The sequence below is a fragment of the Anser cygnoides genome, chromosome 2, assembly GCF_040182565.1.
Source record: "Anser cygnoides isolate HZ-2024a breed goose chromosome 2, Taihu_goose_T2T_genome, whole genome shotgun sequence".
Lineage (NCBI taxonomy): Eukaryota > Metazoa > Chordata > Aves > Anseriformes > Anatidae > Anser > Anser cygnoides.
Genome location: NC_089874.1, coordinates 77,250,175 through 77,268,516, shown reverse-complemented (window position 1 = coordinate 77,268,516; position 18,342 = coordinate 77,250,175). Strand labels below are relative to the sequence as shown.

Genomic DNA, 18,342 nt, shown 5'->3' with positions numbered 1-18,342 from the left:
CTCAGTGTCCACATGGCCACAGTGCCCCAGCCTGAGCCATGAGGCATGAAGCTTCTTTCAGGCCGTGAGGCTCAAGGAACAAAATGAGACCATGCTTTAGGCAAGCACAAGGTCCTGCACCTGGGTAGCAGTAACCCCACACACCAGTATGTACTGAGGGAGGACCAGCTGGAAAGCAGCGTTGCAGAAAAGGAGCTGAGTGTCCTTTTCTGCAACAAATTGAACCCAGACAACAATGTGCCCAGGGGGCAACTGTCATCCCCAGTCTGCATTAGGAAAAGCAATACCAGCAGGTCAAGGGAATTGATCCTTCCCCTTTGTTTGGCACTGGTGGGACTCCATCTGGCGTGCTGTGTCCATTTCTGGGCTCCCAGTGCCACGCAGATGTGAATATACTGGTTGGAGTCCAGTGAAGGGCCACCAAGGTAGTAAGAAAGTGGAAGAACATAACGTAGGAGGAAAGACTGAGAGAATTAGGGTTGATTGGAATGGGTTCCAATGGGAGAGGGGGTTCTTCACAGAGAGGGTGGTTGCACACTGGAACAGGCTCCCCAGGGAAGTGGTCACTGCACCGAGCCTGTCTGAATTTAAGAAGAGATTGGACTGTGCACTTAGTCACATGGTCTGAACTTTTGGGTAGACCTGTGCGGTATCAAGAGTTGGACTTGATGATCCTTAAGGGTCCCTTCCAACTCAGGATATTCTATGATTCTATGATTCTATGGTTGCCCAGGGTGGTGGTGGAGTCACCATCCCTGGGGGTGTTTAAGAAAAGGTTGGATGTGGTACTTAGGGACATGGTTTAGTGGGTGATATTGGTGGTAGGGGGACAGCTGGATGAGATGATCTTCAAGGCCTTTTCCAACATTAACGATTCTATCATTCTAAGGAGAGAGGGCTAAGGGGAGATGATCTTGCTGCCCACCAAAAGGTTGGGCATAGAGATGAACCAGACTCATCTCAAAACTGGACCAAAAGACAAGAGACAATGGACACAAAGCAGAACAAGAAAAAAACTGACTATACATTAGGAAAGATGTATTCACAGGGAAGATAAGCAAATAGTGTTTTCCAGAGTTTTCATGTGGACAAGGCCCTGGGCCCAGCCTGCTCAACCTGCTCCATTTTGACCTTGTATCATGGCCCCAAAGGGTGCTTCCAGCCCCACCCCCCCACCCCCCAATCCCCCATCCCCACCGCTGCCCAAGCCCAGGCCCCACAGCAGCCCTGGGGCCACCATGCCCTGCTCCATAGAGGCCGCAGCAGGGCTGGGCTCCACCTCCCCACAGCCCTGCCCGGCCCGAACAAAGCCCCTGCCCAGCCAGGCCCGCCCATGGCCCAGCCCAGCCTCAGCCCCTCCTGGCCCCATGGAGATGCCCAGTGCCTGGGGCTGGGCCTGTCCCGGTGCCCTGCTCCTGATGGGGTTCTGGGATGGGCCCTGCCTGGCCCATCCAGGGACACCCTGCACTCCTGGTGATTCCGGGTTTTCTGAAAGGTCAGCTTTGGAAAGTATGTACATAATATTCACTAACATGGGTGGGAGTCTGAAAACATCATACTCTTTTTAAGATGCTGTTAAATTACAGGCAGGAATAACAAAGACAAAGGAGAAGGGGACACGCTCTCTGATTTTCAGAGGGTGTAGAACTAAGGGAACTATGATCTTTCAAAATCTTGTAGGAGTGAAGGAAGATATATATATATATATATTTTTTTTTATTTTTCTGAATAATCACTTGCTTTCATGGTTTTAGGGCTTGGGAAGTGGATAATTTTCCAAGATACAGAATAGGTGTATTTATTCTGTAAATACATATTTTTCATTCTTAGGCCATGTCCAGACAAGGGGGAAACTTGAGGGAGGCAAGGAGAGGGTACAAGCGTGGCAGCACCCCACTCTTGCAAGCAGTGGACCTTATAGCACGTATGTTTCGTTTGTGGTTGAAATTTAACAGGTCGGGTTTTTTGCGTTGTTAATCTCTCTTTATTCTTACCAGAGATTTGTGTATTCTTGTATACTACTGTAGTGTGGAAGTTTTGAATATATGAGTATATTTGAGACTCTTCACCGTTTATATTTGTGACTGTTCACCATTTTGATTCTGTTGTCCCTCATCAACACAATACAGTATTATACAAATAATGTCAGTCATAATAATATCATAGAGTGAAACTGGAACAAATATTTACCTTATCAATTTTTGTAGTGGAGCTATTTGTGGAGCAGAAAGCAAAACTTCTTGAAGAGGTACAAATTGGTCCCTATTTGAACCAATTGTTTGTCTGTATGATAAAATTCATGCAGGTCTTGGTACTTTTTTAGGTTGTTTTCAGTCTTCAAGGAACATAAAGTACTTTGCATATATATATATATTTTTAATTATTTAGAGCTTTTTAATTTGGGTAGACATGGGTAGTACACTTGTTGGGATTCTGCTCTAATCTAGGACCAATCCTCAAGTTCCTGTCAGCTGCATCACAGAGCACAGTTTTTGCACTCAGATCACTAATTCAGTTCATGGCCTTAGCCTGGATAGCTCACATCCCCAGTCACTGTCCTAAATTCCAGGCAATGATGCATCTCTTACAACCTTAAGAAAAAAAGTCTTCCTCCAAGCATTGCTATACAACAATATTAACTCATGCTCCCCTGTACTCCTAATGCAGAAATGTCTTTCTGCAATCACACGGGAGATCTGGTTAAAAGGAATTTTTTATTGTAAAACTTGGAAAAAAAAAATGTGGGGTACTTACAGGATTAAGGAGAGGTTATTTTGAAAGCAGGAAAGCAAAGCAAGGTTTAAGAAGTAAATCTGTTTTGTTCCGTATAGTTTTATCTGAGATCTAGTCTTACAGATAGCATGCTTTCAATGAGCCTCCCAGGATGCAAAATTAACCAGGCATAAAAATCCTAACTGAATTTATACCACTAGCATTGGGCAGCCTTTGCATTTAGTTGATCCAATTTTGAGAACGGATAGCCCTACAACAAACAAGATGGCCAATAAATTCAGATTTTCTAGTTTCCTGACCTTAGTTTTGGGCTCATGGTTACTTTTATGATTTTGCCAGTATCTAAGAAATGACAGCATGTTTTTTTTTTTGTTTGTTTGTTGGTTTGTTTGTTTGTTTAAGTGCACATTATGTTTTATTTGTCAGTTCCATTGTATGATTTGTGGATCTTTTGGAATATTGAGTGACTGCATAATGCACCATAGGGCTGCCCTCCTCTGGAATGATAAATTCTTTAGTGGGGTTTTAGGATTATTTGCTGAACCGTCATCTTATTTGTCCCATTTGCCTTCATTTCTTTCTAGTTATAAGCCTCTTTCCCCTCAGTCTTCTCCCCTTTCTCTACTCTCCATGTCCTCAGGCAGGTCACTTGCCCTCTCTGTTAATGCTTCTCCATCTGTAAAATGGGAGTAATCAGAGTTGTTGGAAAGATTAATTAGTGAATTAATATTTGTGAAGCACTTGAAAGATGAGATGCACTAGGTAAAGGCTAAGTAGTGTAATTATTATTCTCAGAAGTGCCCTCATGAATAGAAAAAAAAAAAAAAATACAGGTCTTCTGCAAGCTGATTAATAATCAGTATAGATGGTTCTCGAGATAGCTGACCATGGGCTAGTTGGCTATGCTTGTAAAGAGACCAATTAAACATGAATGAATACGTATCATTTATTTAGGTAACGATACACTTAAGAGTTTACATTTTTAATATGCCATTTTTAACAGACTGTTAATACTACACATGCTCACATTGATCATGAATCACAAATTGCAGTGATTAGAGAAAACGCAACTCTGTGAACTTCAGATGTGAAGCCTGTACCTTCTAGCTTCCAAATTCTTTTACTGTGATTCTGTATATGTGAATGTCTTTTAAACATGGTACTTATTACAAATGGAAATGGAACTGAGAAAGTAACTGAGAATAAATATTTTAAGGTAATATCCTACAGTCTCAGCATTGTATTGTGATTATAACACCATCTTCTCCCCTCCTCCCCCACGAAAAGGGAGGTAATTTCCTTGTGCTATAATTAAACCATCTTTCATTCCTCACTATTCAAAAAAAGGGGAAAGAGAAGCTAATGGCCCCAAATGAGCATGATCACATAATGATAATTCCTGTCCAGAGAAGATATAATTATTAACCTGAACATTTTTTTAATGTATTTTTTATAAATCATGTCTTCTGTGGCTAGAGAATTCTATTAAGTCTAACCACTAGAGGCCAAGTTGTATTACTTAACCAACTGTCTTAAACTATGTCATCTTAAAAAGAGATAAAGGGTGGTTGTGCTTTGTGGAAGCATGTTCTCATCCAACATATTAATGTGGAAGCATGTTCTCATCCAAGCCCATAATAAAGAAACTCTGTTCCAGCATGCTCTGCACTGGCTTTTGGTAGCAAGCTGCAGTGAAGTAGAGTTTAAGATGGTATGTCCCTACTTTATTCCTTCTGTGGGAGATGGGACCCAAAGTTGTGTTGCCAAACCATTGCCTCTGTTTCCTGAGTGAAGGGGCTGCAGCTGAGACATGCTTTAGCTTGGGCTACCTGAGGAAAGGAAGCTCCTTGTTTTCTCGGTTCTCCTGCCCCCTTCAGTTTCCTGATGCCTAGAAGTCAGTTTCACATTTCATGTCATGATCTGATTCTATGTCTTCTGAGCCTTTAAGATGCTAATATTGATAGATCCCATTGGAAATAATGATTACAGGATGAAACAATTATGAAGACAGTTTGTTATTATTGCCTTTTCATTTTTACATCTCTGCTGAGCATCTAAGGGAAAATTTAGGAAACTTAACAATCATCAAGGCCCAAGAGACCAATGTTTTTGAAGTGCGGGATAGGATCAAAAAACAAGCTGATGAGGATTAACATGCAGCTACAGAAGGAAGTGATGATTTTGTTCAGAACTCTTGCAAACTATAGTTAAGCAGACTTCATGGGGTTCTAGTATGTGCTGTACGTAATTGGAGGGGATAAGAAAGGTTTATGATGTGAGTGGTAGAAACAAGAAGCAAATTATGCAGAGTTAGGCCCTACTAATCAGTGTCAGTGTCTGTGCACTGGATTGAAATCTTTGTGTTCCTTGGTGTCCAAAAAATAAGATCGATATATATTACACGTTTCAGTTTCTTTACATTAGGAAAGCCATTTATTACACACTTTGATGTGGTAAAATGCTTTCAGGGTAATGGCTTTGCCATTAGGCCCATTGAAGGGACTACATTACTTGCATCATGCTTACATTTTGTGAGAGGCTCTACAAGTTCTGTTCTTCCGAGAAGACTGGGATGATGGACTTCTTTACCCTTACACCAACTTGGCGTGGTGTAGCTTGGGTATTCTCTCAGCAGAGTGCAGCCTAAATGTTAACTAGCATTGTCACACGTGAAGGGAGAGTGCTGACCCCAGGTGAGAGCTGGTCTTGCTGGTCCCTGTTCCCATCAGCCTACTTTTTTAGGGCTTGGCATCAAAATGATATTGCAAGTATTATCCCTATAGCCTAGCCCAGCCTTATTCCCAATTTGCTACTCAGAAGGGAGTTGTCCTTCACAGGCAAGAGGTTGATGTCTGTTATCTAAGAGAAGACTTGCTTCAGAGCATTAAAAACAAGAGAGAACCAGGAATAAATAACACTTCTGAGTCAGGTTCCTTTGGAGTGTTTCTAGCTCCTCCTGAACAGTAGTTGAGGGAATTTGATTCTAACAGCAATTATGTCAGAACTTCATTTCCTTTCCTACCTAAGAAGTTTTTACATGGATATGGAAAAATGCAACTTCTCCTTCTAACACTGCCAGAAAAGAGACATAGAAGGAGGAATGCTAAGAGAGATGAGGAAAATAATTCTTGGAGAAAAATGTAGATGGAGTTTGTAGTGCTGGAACTGTGTAAGGAGAAGCATTAATAAGGAATGACTAAGTGGAAAGAGAGCATATTAAAGTAAGAAGCAATGTTTCATATACCTAGCGAACAAGTAAATTAAAATGCAGAGAAAACACAGATTTCTGAAGAATTAAAAACAAACAAACAAACAAAAAAAACACAATCAACCAACCAACAAAATATATATATATATATATATATTAAAAGATTACATACTATGACTCTGACATGGACAGACTGAAAAAGAGAAGAGGAGCATCACCGAATGAAAAACTGTCGATGATAAAATTAAAAGTAAACAATAAAACAAAACATAACAACGAGAACAAGAAGAAAGAAAATAAAGCCGTAAAGTTAGAAAATTAAAACTACTTAGGGTCATCCAAGTTAGGTTTGCTGGAAATTTTGATTTAATTGAAGTTTGTATTTACTACTAAACATTTCTGTGCTTTTCCAGAAACCAACAATGTCTGAACAACCGCAGGCACCTCTTACAATCTGATTTTCTCTAGGTATTCTAAAAGATCTGTGGTTCCCCTGAAAAAAATGGACTGATATGATGCTTTATGACTCTGAAAATGTGGTCCTTAAAGTGTGTTAGATTTATAGTATTAGTCTGAGTAAGTAGCAGAGCAGGCTTCAGCCATAAAAATGCCAGGGAGAATCCCAAGACTAAATTGCAGTTCAGTTTTGTCCCCTTCAAGGGGACAAGCAAACCCTCCTTATTCAGACAGATGGGAACATGGAGGCTAATGGTTAGGTATAAGATATTTATGTGGTTACAGGCAGTATATTGCATCCCTGCACACTTCCTGCACTATCCTCTCTCCACTGTCCTCGCATGCTAACGCAAGTGGATAGCAAAAGGCAGTCAGCAGACAGAGATTTTACTGGGAAGTTGTTGTAAATTGCTGCTGAGACAGGTCATACCACAAATCATTGTTCCCTTCACCTGAGCAAGAAGGATGTGAGGGAGGAATTGTACTTTAGAAAGGATGTCCCTGAGTCATTCTATCTCCCACACTCTCCTGTGGTGCAACTTGCAGGACACTCCTGTTTTTGCTTTTACGCCAAAAGGAACTATATAGCCCCTAGCAAAAGAAAGACCCAGACCAGAAATTACATGTCACACTTTGCTACAAAACCATGCCCTTGGCTACTCCTGTGTAACTTGTTTTCAGTTGAACCATATAGGTGTACTGCTGACAGGAGAGGTAAACTAACTTCAGCTATAAAATTTCCCCTGTCCTGTAGAGAACATTTTAGTATTCCTGAGGATCTCAGTACATAGAGAAAGATAATACAGTACAAAATTGGGATTCCGTGTTTTAACAAAACAGCCTTTATAGTTCTTATGGGTTTATGTGGCAAGTTTTGGTAGCCAGGGGGCTGCAGGGGTGGCCCCTGGGAGAAGAGTACCCAAAATGCCCCATGTTAGATAAGGGTCAGTCGTTATACAGTCATTACACTTTTGGAACGATTCTGTTGTTTTAGGAACCTCCAAAACTTGCATTTATTTCTTTATACATTTTTTAGGAGGCGTACTTTTGCCTCCTAAATGTCTCCGACATTGTGGGGATGCCTCCAAGGAAATAGCACCAATGTTGAAATGTGTCAGTCTACCACCCTCACTTAATAAAAGTGTACAATGAAGCTCAAAGTGCACATTGCATAACATAATTGGAAATGTCTTACAGCAATATGTTGTACTACTTTTCTTATCTTTGGAAGTTTGGCCTAAGCAAAAAGAATGGTACTGATTACTATTCCTAAACTGGGATTGAGAACAGCGGTCAGATAAGGACAAGAGTGCTTTGGAGTTGTCTGAGTCCCTAGAACTATCAGAAGAAAAAGCCTGATGAAGTGAACAGTTTTCCAGTGAGTATGGATAGGATTCAGCCACTTCCTTCTGTCCAGATAACAAGATAACATCTTTAACTTAACATCCACACTCTGTTTAACAAGGCACTGAACTAAAGTGCTGAATATTCAAGATTGTACTCTTTGCTAGATGCAATCAACTTTGCTGTGTTTTCTGTACTCACTATGGCCAGAAAGTCTGGAAAAGAAAATGAGTCATATATATATTAAAAAAAAAAAAAAAAAAAAAGTTGGATAAAATTGCAGGAATCTTTGGAATCTAATATAATATTAATTGATGACAAGTTGTATTGCTTTTGCATGAGATCTCACTAATTCATAAATTTGCTGTACAGTTCCACTTAAATAAATGCAACTATGCTGATGTAAGCCAGATGAGAATTTGGAGTTGAATCTGCTCAGCATCTGCTTTTGAAATTAATGAGGATGACAGTAAAATTCCAGTGCTAAAATGCATGGCAATTGTCAGATACTATTGAGAGTTATCTCGTTTGGTTGTCCCTGGCCACCATGGAGAAAAAATGTGGAAATTGCCCACATGTGGAAAATATGTTGGTTATGAAAGTTCAAATGGTTCACTTCAAAGTATTTTTAATGTCTTTAGGTGGTTTATTATTGATACGCATATCTCTGGACAGGTGAAGAATAAGGGTGATTTCACTCTCTCTCTCTTATTATAAAGTCTTTTATTCTGCAGCTTTTGCTGTTATCCTAGAGTATTCCCACACCTGATTTCTGGTTACTCTCTTTCCAGCCAAAATGAAGCAGATGACACCTCTTTTTGTTAATTACTTATTAACAAGGAAGAAATTACTGGGCAAATTGAATCTCTTAGTACATTTTGTGGAGTATGTTATCTTTTTTTATACCAAAGAATCTTTTCAATTGTAGAATAAATAATAATTCAGCACGTTGAAGCTATTGGTACATGATTGACTTCTAGTTTATTCAGCTCCTGAGCATAACAGAACTAAGGCAACTACTGTATGAGTGATTTGGTCCAGCTGAAAATTTATGAATGTAGTGGTTTATTGTTGATTCCTTCACTGTTCAGATAGAGTAAAAGGCCATAGAAGAATATTATTGAGTTTACAATTGATGCATGGTGATGTATTGTGCTGCACTGGTTTGTGTTTCTGAACTGAAGATGTTTACATGAGAGTAAGAAAATTACGCTGGAATAATTTACTGCTTCTGTATTTGTTTTGGCATTCAGTTTATTCAAATGATGAATTTGGGAAATACAGCTTTTTTTTTTCTTTCTTTTTTTTTTTTTTAAATGCTATTCATCTATTAAAATAAAATTCCAAACATCTAAGTTATTCTTTGATGAAACACAAGTATCTAATGACCTTGACAGTAAAAATATCATGGCTTATGCAATGATACTGTAAAGGTCTCATAAATTTTACTACTAAACTATATTATTTGGTAGAAGATTTTTTGCCATGATTAGTATCTTCTCATGTCTGTGAGGTAATAGTTTTAGTTGTTAATGAGGAACAGTCTTGAAAAAATGAGATTTTTGTTTTGTATACATTCTAAAACCTGTTGTGACTTTAAAATTTTCTCATATATAAATATATATATATATTAGTTCTTTGCCGCAGTCATGGCTTGTGGTAATAAATTCAAAAGGTTAATTACAGATTGCATAGAAAATTATTCCCCCCCCCCCCCTTTCTTTTGTCCACTGGTTTAATGTACTGTCCCCTCTGTATAAGAATGATGAGTCAAGAGGGATGTCTAATTTTTACTATCTATATGATTATATTAGCCCCTTTTAAAGACGTACTTCTTTTCTGATAATTTTCTCTCCTTTCTCTGAACAATCTTGGTCCATTTATGTAGATGATTGATAAGAACGGAATTCAAAATCTTGAATTATATTTAGGATGGGGAATAAGACCCAGGACAACTGACGTTCATTCTGTTGTTTAGACTGCAGCAAGACTTAAAAGTGATTCAAATATTGTTTCCTTTTGTCAACACTGAATTTAAAATGCTCATTTCTTGCCCAGTTGTCCAAGTCAACAGTAAGTCACAGTAGTTTCTGCACAAACTTAAATCATGTTGTCTCTTCAAATTTTGTCACTTCATACTTCAGTCCCTTTTCTGGACCCTGTTTTCTCTTTCAGACCTTTACTTGCAGTAGTAAAAAATTAAGATAATTCACTTACGTCCTATGAACTTCTAATGAATGCTGACTTCTATACCTTAAAAGGACAATCAGAATAGTAGGTTAGAAACAAAACAGTATTATAAGACTGGAATTTTTAGTTTACAACTACCAAAGGAGATTTGAGAAGTGGTTAATAAAAGGAAAAGTATTCCTGACACTGAGATCTACTAGGTTGTTTAAGAAAAATGTGAAAGATTCCAGGGCTGGTGAGAATAGGGACTCAACTAGACATAACAGTAAGAAACCTGTAACTGGAAGCTTTCACGAATGGCAAAGAAGTTGTCTAGATGCCATTTTCATATTCAATTTATTTGATTGTATTTGAAATCATAAATAACACAGTGTGTGTCTGTGGCTTAATTATTTTGTAAAGGATGCCATGTCATAACAAATAAGATTGTAAATGTTGGGATGACTTGCTGTCCATTCTGCAGTACAAATTTATGGGTAAAGCAACCTCTTTTTCCGTGAGGGCTTGTAGTAGCAAATCACCTTAGTCTTGACACATGAAATCCATTTAGTCAAGCTCAAGAATATGTTTACATTTCTTATTAATACGTGTAAAAACCTTCTCAGTTGAATAATAGTTATTTTTTATTATTAGTCCCAGGTGAAATGGCAATCTCTGTATGATAGGCATTCTGTAAGTCATATTAAAAGATATTCTATGTTCTAAAAAATTACTGTCTGAATAAGAAATATTGCCAAATACAGTCTTATTACCCAGATTTTGCAAATGAGAAGCTTTTGTTCAGTGGAAACAGAGAGGCACTTCTAGAGGAGCATCTCTAAAATCATTAGCTACCACTGTTAGGGCAGAAAAGTCAAGTCTCCTACTGACCATAGGGGGAACACTTAGCTTAGATTTATTGCCTGTTTCTCAGGCATTATAGTTAGGGTGACAGCAGTTAGGGTGACAAATGTCTTCTGTCTTGTCTGTGTTATGCTAAATACATTTGAGGTTCAAACTTTTATGGTTACTTCTGAGTGATCTAAGTCACATGACAGTGTTTTCTCTGTAATAATTAGATTTCTGATGTGAATGCCTGCAGAATGTATGTAATCTAGTTCCTCTGTCATTGGGTTAACAACTTAAAAATTGCTTTCTTGACCACTCATTCTACTAAAATAAAATTACACCAATTTACTCAAATAATGAATAAAAACAGATCCTAAGTAAATTTGGTTAAGAATCTCAGTAGATGTTTATGATTATTGTTCTTTCAGCATTTACAGAGTAACGTATGATAGAGCTTGTATTGCAAATGTAGGTTCCAAATCTAAAATGTTATCCATCTCCACTGGTGTGTCAGACCACTATTACTAAATATGATATCCTGTGAGCTCCTCTCTTAGCCACAAACTGGTATTTCCATGGACAAACCTGAATGGAAAATTGAGTCAACAGGCTAACACTGTAACTGTCGTCCAAGAAGCGAGAAAAAGCAGATGAAGATGGTCATAAAAGCTGGCATACTTTGGCTGGACTAATTTGAGCACGTTGGCCTGAAAACTTAGTATTACAAAAGTCTAGTTTCTGTATTGTCCTAGAAGCAAAAATAGGTAACAAATACACCTCATTCTTCTCTTGCTCTGTTTTTTTTTCCCATCTAAATTTAAGCTGTCATCTTTAACAGATTTATTTGTATCAGTATAAATGAAAGGCAAATTAGGTCCTTTAAATGCATTCCCTGTGGGTTTTTTTTCTTCTTCTACCACAAGCGTAGAAGAGAACGTGCATTTTTGTGCTTTGCTACTGATTTTATCTCTGTCTTTAAGAGTTCTTTCTGTCATAATTTGGCATTCTTTCTCTTCATTTTATTTAAATTGCCACATACACATGTTAAATAATCCTAGCCTGTTTGGGTTTTGTTGTTCCTTTCTTTTCCTTTCCATGGTGATTGATTGCCATCTGGGGGCTAACATGAGCCCACCATGCTAATTTCACTTACTCTGCCCATTAACTGCTATTGTCCCCAGGGTCAGAGGCAAATGTATGAAACCACTTTATCACTCAGCTTACAGAACATCTCATACAGTGAGCCTTGTATTACGAAACGGCTACATCAGCCTCTAATTACTCAGCTCTACCCTGTGTTGCATGCTGGTGCACCTTGAGAAACAGCATGCAAAAGCACATTTGTTTAAGTCCTCAGATGGTTAACATTGTGCATAACCTCACAAATTACTGCCTCAGCTGCAGCACATCCATTAGTCTGGAAGAATGAAGATTCCCAAGTGGCCCTGGTGCCTTTCCCAATTCCCTTGCGACCCACCAATCCTCTCAGTGCTTTCTCTGCATGTAGGGAGTGTTCAGAGCTAATCAGGTCAATGATCATCTCACGGCTCAGGGGACATGACAGGAGCCTATCACAGCAGTTACACGATCTTCCAGACCTGAGCACGCTTGCTGAGAATCTCATGTTAAGAAACATAGCTTTGGTGCTTCTTCTCTCACTCCCTAGGAACCTCTGAGGATTTCAGCTCATCTTTCTCTCTCTCTCCTTTAGACAGTGAAGAGTTCAACATAAATGAAAAACAGGCAGAGCAGTATGCAGCAACCCGGAGGGTGTTGATTGAAACTTAGATTACCCCCAAATCACTGTTGATTTGACCGATGCGCCAGCTTTACCAGAGAAAAGATTTCAATTAAGGTAAGTGCTGCTTTATCTGGCTGACTGCATCATGCTGAATTTCTGCATTGAAAGTTCAAACTGAGTAAACTGACAGTCTGCACTGCAGCAAGGGAGTCCGTGCCGTGTGTCAGGAAAGGGCTCAGGGCAGAGGCAAGTGTCCCAGCATGGAACCCGTGTCTGGAGAGATGCAGATTTTAAGCAGCTGCTTGTGAATGGCTGCAGTTATGTCTGATTCGGTGGCACTCTGACGCTTGAAAAAAAATGTTAGAAATGTGCAGGGGTGTGAGAGGGGAGGAGGAAAGGCATGCACACCTTCCCTCTTTGTGCTTACTACATTTATTTTGGGAAGCACTACAACTGGAAAGCAAAAGTACATTATGGTAAAACTTGGGTCTGAGCAAGGAGCTTTGTTCATTCGCAGGCAGAAACTCGTAGACAAAAGGCTTCAAAGTTCCGTGGCATTTAAATGAGACAGAAAGGGATTTTCGAAATGAGAGTCGAGAATATGCATGCAGCTTTCCATGTTACAGCCAGACTGAGGGCTGTGACTCATGTGTGGACTGTTATACTCAGCAGCTGATGGGTTTTAGAACAGTTCGTTTTGCAGAATTAGCAGTTCTGTCAGGGGAGAAGTGTGAGCAGGGGTGCTGCTTCAATATGAGTGGTCAGAAAATGAAATTGGTAGTTGCTGGGGGGAAAAAAAAAGTAGTGTTTGAAGAGGAACAGGACACATTTTTCATGGGGTAATAGAAAGAGTGTGGCATATCAAAAGAAGTATACTGATGATTGAAGATCTTTACTTAAAAAAAAAAAAAAGAGTAGATGAGAAGAGGCTATCTTGAAAGATTAAATGACTAATAAGAAAAAGTCAAGGATGCTTATGCAGCCCGGAGTTGGTTAAGCAACCCAGTGTATCTATGGCAAATCCACACCAACATGTCTAAAGTGAATTGAATTTGATAGTCTGAGTTAAGTGTACATTTAATATCTATGCTGTCAGGGATAACTGAGGAGCTAGTAAACAGCCCAAACTTTTTAATGTTGTAAGGGACCAAATTAAGATCTGTTGTATTAAACATGTCAGTGTTCTTCCTGTCACCCACAAAAAATTACACATTGTCTTTAAAAACCTGTCATAATAGGGAGAAAAGATCAGTGAAAAGTTAACTGATTCCAAATCTTGCTGTCTTAAACAGATGTTTAACTCCTAGGCAGTTTACAAAAGTATGAATTAATTGCACTGCTTTTTCAGCCAATGCTGTTTACTGACATTAAATATCTGTATCTTTGATTATCATCCAGTGTTGGTAATATAATTCATAACACTATATCTTGCATTAAAAGCTCAGCTACTCAATTTAATTAAAATAAAAAATAAAAAATAAAAATCAAAAATACCTCCCAAGCACCTGCTCCACCCCATCTCTTCCTCCACCCATCCCCCTGAAAAAGAAAAATTCAGGGAAATGTTGGTTACCTGCAGGTTTGTTATTTATTCCATTAGCTTTTTCAGTGAGAAATACCAAGCTGTCTTTCTTACAAAAATATAAGCATATTGGAAAATGACCTGAGGTTTTGGGGAAATGTACTTAGAATACTGATGGTTTTAACAATGTATCAGTATTTTCTCTAAGTTCTGCATTTTATAATGGTAATTCAGTATGTCCACTGTTTTCTTGGAAAGGAAGTTCCTTTGGGAAGTAGTTACAGGCACTGATTCTCATCTTGGCGTAGCCTGTGGCTCACTTCTTTTTCCACGTTACATTAATAATGGCATTTACTAAGTTTTGTGCTGCTTGAGATGCAAGCCTTGACCAGGCTAGAAATACTTGAATGCATAAATCAGCTGCCATTATACTTGTCTTCAATGATTTTTCTTTCATGAATAATCAATGGTTTCCCAGCATAATTAGTATTCATTAATACACATCAGAATATTCATTAAAAAAATCAAAAGACAATAACTTGATGCATTGCAAGGGAAAAAATCTGGTGTAAACAATTCCTATGCAGTTGCAGACTTCCAGGTAACGTACAAATAGCAGCAACTTCCATTCCAGTCTCTCACAGGCACTGACTATAAACGCTGTTTGACACGATGGCTTTGTTCCCCTTTTGTCTCACAAAGCTGTTGCTGTAAGTAAAAAATAAATAAATCACGCTTTCATGGTATTGTGTCTGTGGGTTTCTAAACAAGTCTTACAAATGCACTTACATCCCTATTATTGTTTTAAAAGATCAGATGTTCTATCTGCTTCTAAGTGAAGAACACTTACATTCCAGTATTCCTCAGAGATTGTATGAGATGACAATTCACCAGACACTGGGAAATGCTGCTTTTCCTTGTGTTTTGATAAAACAGACAGTAATGTTACAGTTATTTTCTGGTCTCTTCCATTAGTGGACTGTGGACTTCTTCATACGGATTGACCATCCAAAATGACCTCAGCAATATGGGGAATTTAATTCCTCATTAAACGTAATTGGGAGCATCTGACTCACTGAAGCTTTTCTGACTTGGTAAGCATAGGAATACAGGTTACACAGGAAAGCAGCGGCAGAGACATCTATATAGCCTAGTTTCCCTCTCGCAGACTTTTTTTTTTTTACTCTAAAGCCATATCAAATAGTATTAAATATACATCTGTATGCAGAGTTCAGCGTTATTTCAGATATTTCTGCCTCTTTGAATGAGGCCAGTGTTAAATTTTGTGCCTCAAGCTGAATCTCCTTATTATCGACAGAAGAGTAAGACTGTTATCTGGCCCAACACTATTAAAAATTAGTGTTTCATACTAATGCTTTAATACTGTAAGAGTTTTCTTTCTTTTTTTCTTTTTTTTTTTTAAGGAAGGTTTTTAAATTGAGGTTCAGAATGGGTTAAAGCAAAGGGAGCTCTCTGCAAGATGATATAGAACCAACCACAGAGAAGCAAGCAACGGTTCTGCTAAAACTGTGATAGTGATACGTTAAAAAGAAAGTATGTTAATTACTACAGTTAATAATCCAGAAAATGTAAGGTAAAGAGATATATTTTGTCATTTCAGGAGGAATGGGTGAAAGCAGTGTAGAATAAACTTCAGGGACTACTGAGTTCCCCCAGTTTCTTTTCTCACAGCTCTATGAAAAACTCCCAGAAAGGGAGGCTTTTCAAGCTCTGTGTTATTAACATGCCTTTGCAAATTAACATCTGCTTTCCCAGCAAGACCCTTGTGTCCCACCAGACTCTTCTTATCGCTGCAACTCTTGTTACTTTCATAGTTTGGTTCTCAAGCTCTTATTCTTGGACCTCTTCTGGTAAAGCTTCTGTTTCTTCCTAATGATATTTTTTCTCTTTTCATTCTGTTCTTCATAGCATTCTTCCTCTTTCTTTTCTTTTTCTTCATCTACCATAAGGTAGTGCTTCATCACTTTTGTATGCATTCTCTTCTTTCCTTGGGTGCTGTTAGGACATCATTGTTTTTCATTTGATCCACGTGTGTAAATTCTTCTCTTTTATTGCAACAAACAAACAAAAAACTGAAAACACTCTAGTACTCGAATGACATATACGCATTCAAACACTCTACCATCTCAGCCATCCTTTTTTTCTGTTTTGTTCTATTTAATTGTTCTAGTTTTACACTCTTCATGTCAGAGGCTATTATCTCAGTGTCAAGTCAGTAGCAAACACAAGAAGAGCCAGTTCTATTTCCAGCTTTGGGGTCTATGTGTATATTGACACTAGAAATTGAGTGCTCTTAACTGGTTCATGAAGACAAAGCTCTGCAAGGTTTAACTCATATTTCTCAGGATGTCACTGTTCTTGCACAAGCATACGTTGGAGTTAATAAGAAACATACATTGCAGAGTATATACATAGATGCTTGCAAATACTTAAGATTATAGGGGTTGTTATTTTCAAGCCATTGTGAGACTTGCACCTTCTGAATGACTTCTCAGACTCATAATTAGTTGATTTAGAGGAAATTGTTTGTTACTAGTTTTTCTTCTCTTTATATGACTCTTTGTCATAGATGCGCCATATTAAAGGATGAGTTTCAAACCTCTGTCTTCTTTTGTATTAACACTTTCACTAGGGTCCACTTCTTTTGCAGAGATGTAGCTCATTGAAGGCATTGGGTTTTGCACGTGTCATTGGAAGAATATTTGCTGAGACAATCATTTTGTAGTAAGCCAGCAAAGGTTTGAAGCTTCAGAGGCATTTTCAGAGGGAGAAAGCTTCAGTCTGCTTTCTTGTTGAACTTTCAATCCTGGCAGTTTGGGGGGAAAAAAAATCTAAAAAAAAATATCTTCCATGTAGATGATTTCTATATCAAAGTAAAATACAAACCTACACTGCCATATTTATTACTAGACTTGGTATTTAGCAAAAGTCAAAGACATATGTTTTACAATTCCAGTACTGAAATGGATTGTTTAAAGAGGCTTCTTTTCTTCCAAACATATGGGAGCTAAGATACTGCATCGTGAGAGTAGGTCAGGTTACAGGCACACCTGTGCTTCAATTTCTGTCAAACATATCATTTCCTCTTTTTGAGGGTGAAGAGAGTCTTCCTGTATAGATCAGACTCGCTGATGTGCACCATACTGTTCTGTTGCTGGAAGGGCATCTTTCTCCTATAGGTGTCTTATCTGTCAGTATTTTTTAAGGCAATGACTGCATTGTTTTTGACCTGTGTATGACGCTAGCTATGTTTACTGTCCTGTGTCCCAGCAGATTGTGATTTGGGGTCTGTTGGAGATGGAGTCTCTGTGCTGAATGGCCCCGACCTGGACTTTGAGATCAGATTGGAAAGGTTTTTTGGAGATATGTATATGAAACATAGAGCTGAGATTCAAAACAAGGAAGTATCTAGGCACCTTAACTCACAATAAAATGCTGTCTCACACTTAAATTTAAAAGTTAAATTTAAAAGTTGCATGTCTGGGTACTAGAATTATTTTCTCTTTCAACTTTCAGAGTACAGTATTTTCAGACCAGTCTCCAAAGCAGATGATGAGAAGTACTTAAATGTCTTTGGTAAGGAGTTTTTGTTTCCAGATTTAGATCAGATTTATAATTCTTTTCATGCATGCATTTACTCACTGAGCACATTAATACTATGTCCAGCACATCAACTATACTTACAAAATACCGTTATGGCTGACTTGCTTATAGAAATGTTTGAAATTCTTTTTTCCCCAGTGAAAGTAAAGAAGAATGCAAACCCACTCATTTTCCAGAAAACAGACGAGACACTTGACCTTTCTTGATCAACAGTGTGTGCTTCAGCACTGATCCCCAAACCCAGCTTTTTGACCTAGGTCATTTAGAGTCTATAAGCATTAGTTTCTTGGCTGCTGTTCTCTTAAGGCTGCCAGCAAGTGCTAAATGTAATTGTAAATGCATACACACATTTGCCAAACAGTTCTCTGTGGCCGCTTACTCATTTCACAAAGATTTTGGTTTGTTTATGCACTTGAACCACTACCCACAGGAGCTGATGACCAGGCTCTGAGCTCCGTAACCATTCCTTTATGTTCTTCAGTCCCCTTCAACCGTTTGTACATACACAGTGCAGTGTTTATGTATATGTAGCTGAGATAGCATTTTAATTAACTCTCTGAGAAGCCTATATGAAGATCACAAAGTATATTTACTAAGAATAACTTCGGCATTCTGTCTTCAGGCATATGTGTTCTGTGTGTGCATGTTGTAAACTTTCATATATATGTTTTATACGCAGTTCTATACCTATAATCA

At 38.4% G+C, this 18,342-nt stretch overlaps 1 protein-coding gene across 13 annotated transcripts in view; it reads left to right on the top strand.

Moving 5' to 3' along the window:
- The window catches only part of CDH12 (cadherin 12), a 564,885-nt gene that overhangs the window by 327,942 nt on the left and 218,601 nt on the right, over window positions 1-18,342 (top strand). For 9 of the 13 annotated variants that reach the window (XM_066992499.1, XM_066992497.1, XM_048047680.2 and 6 more), the window contains one exon: window positions 12,471-12,614. The exons of 1 other annotated variant lie outside the window; for it this stretch is intronic. The gene's annotated coding sequence lies outside the window, so the exon portion shown is untranslated. Of the gene's footprint in view, window positions 1-1,361; window positions 1,510-12,470; window positions 12,615-17,559; window positions 17,620-18,342 lie in introns of those variants that run through there. 3 more of the 13 variants (XM_048047686.2, XM_048047685.2, XM_048047683.2) reach the window with 3 other exon arrangements.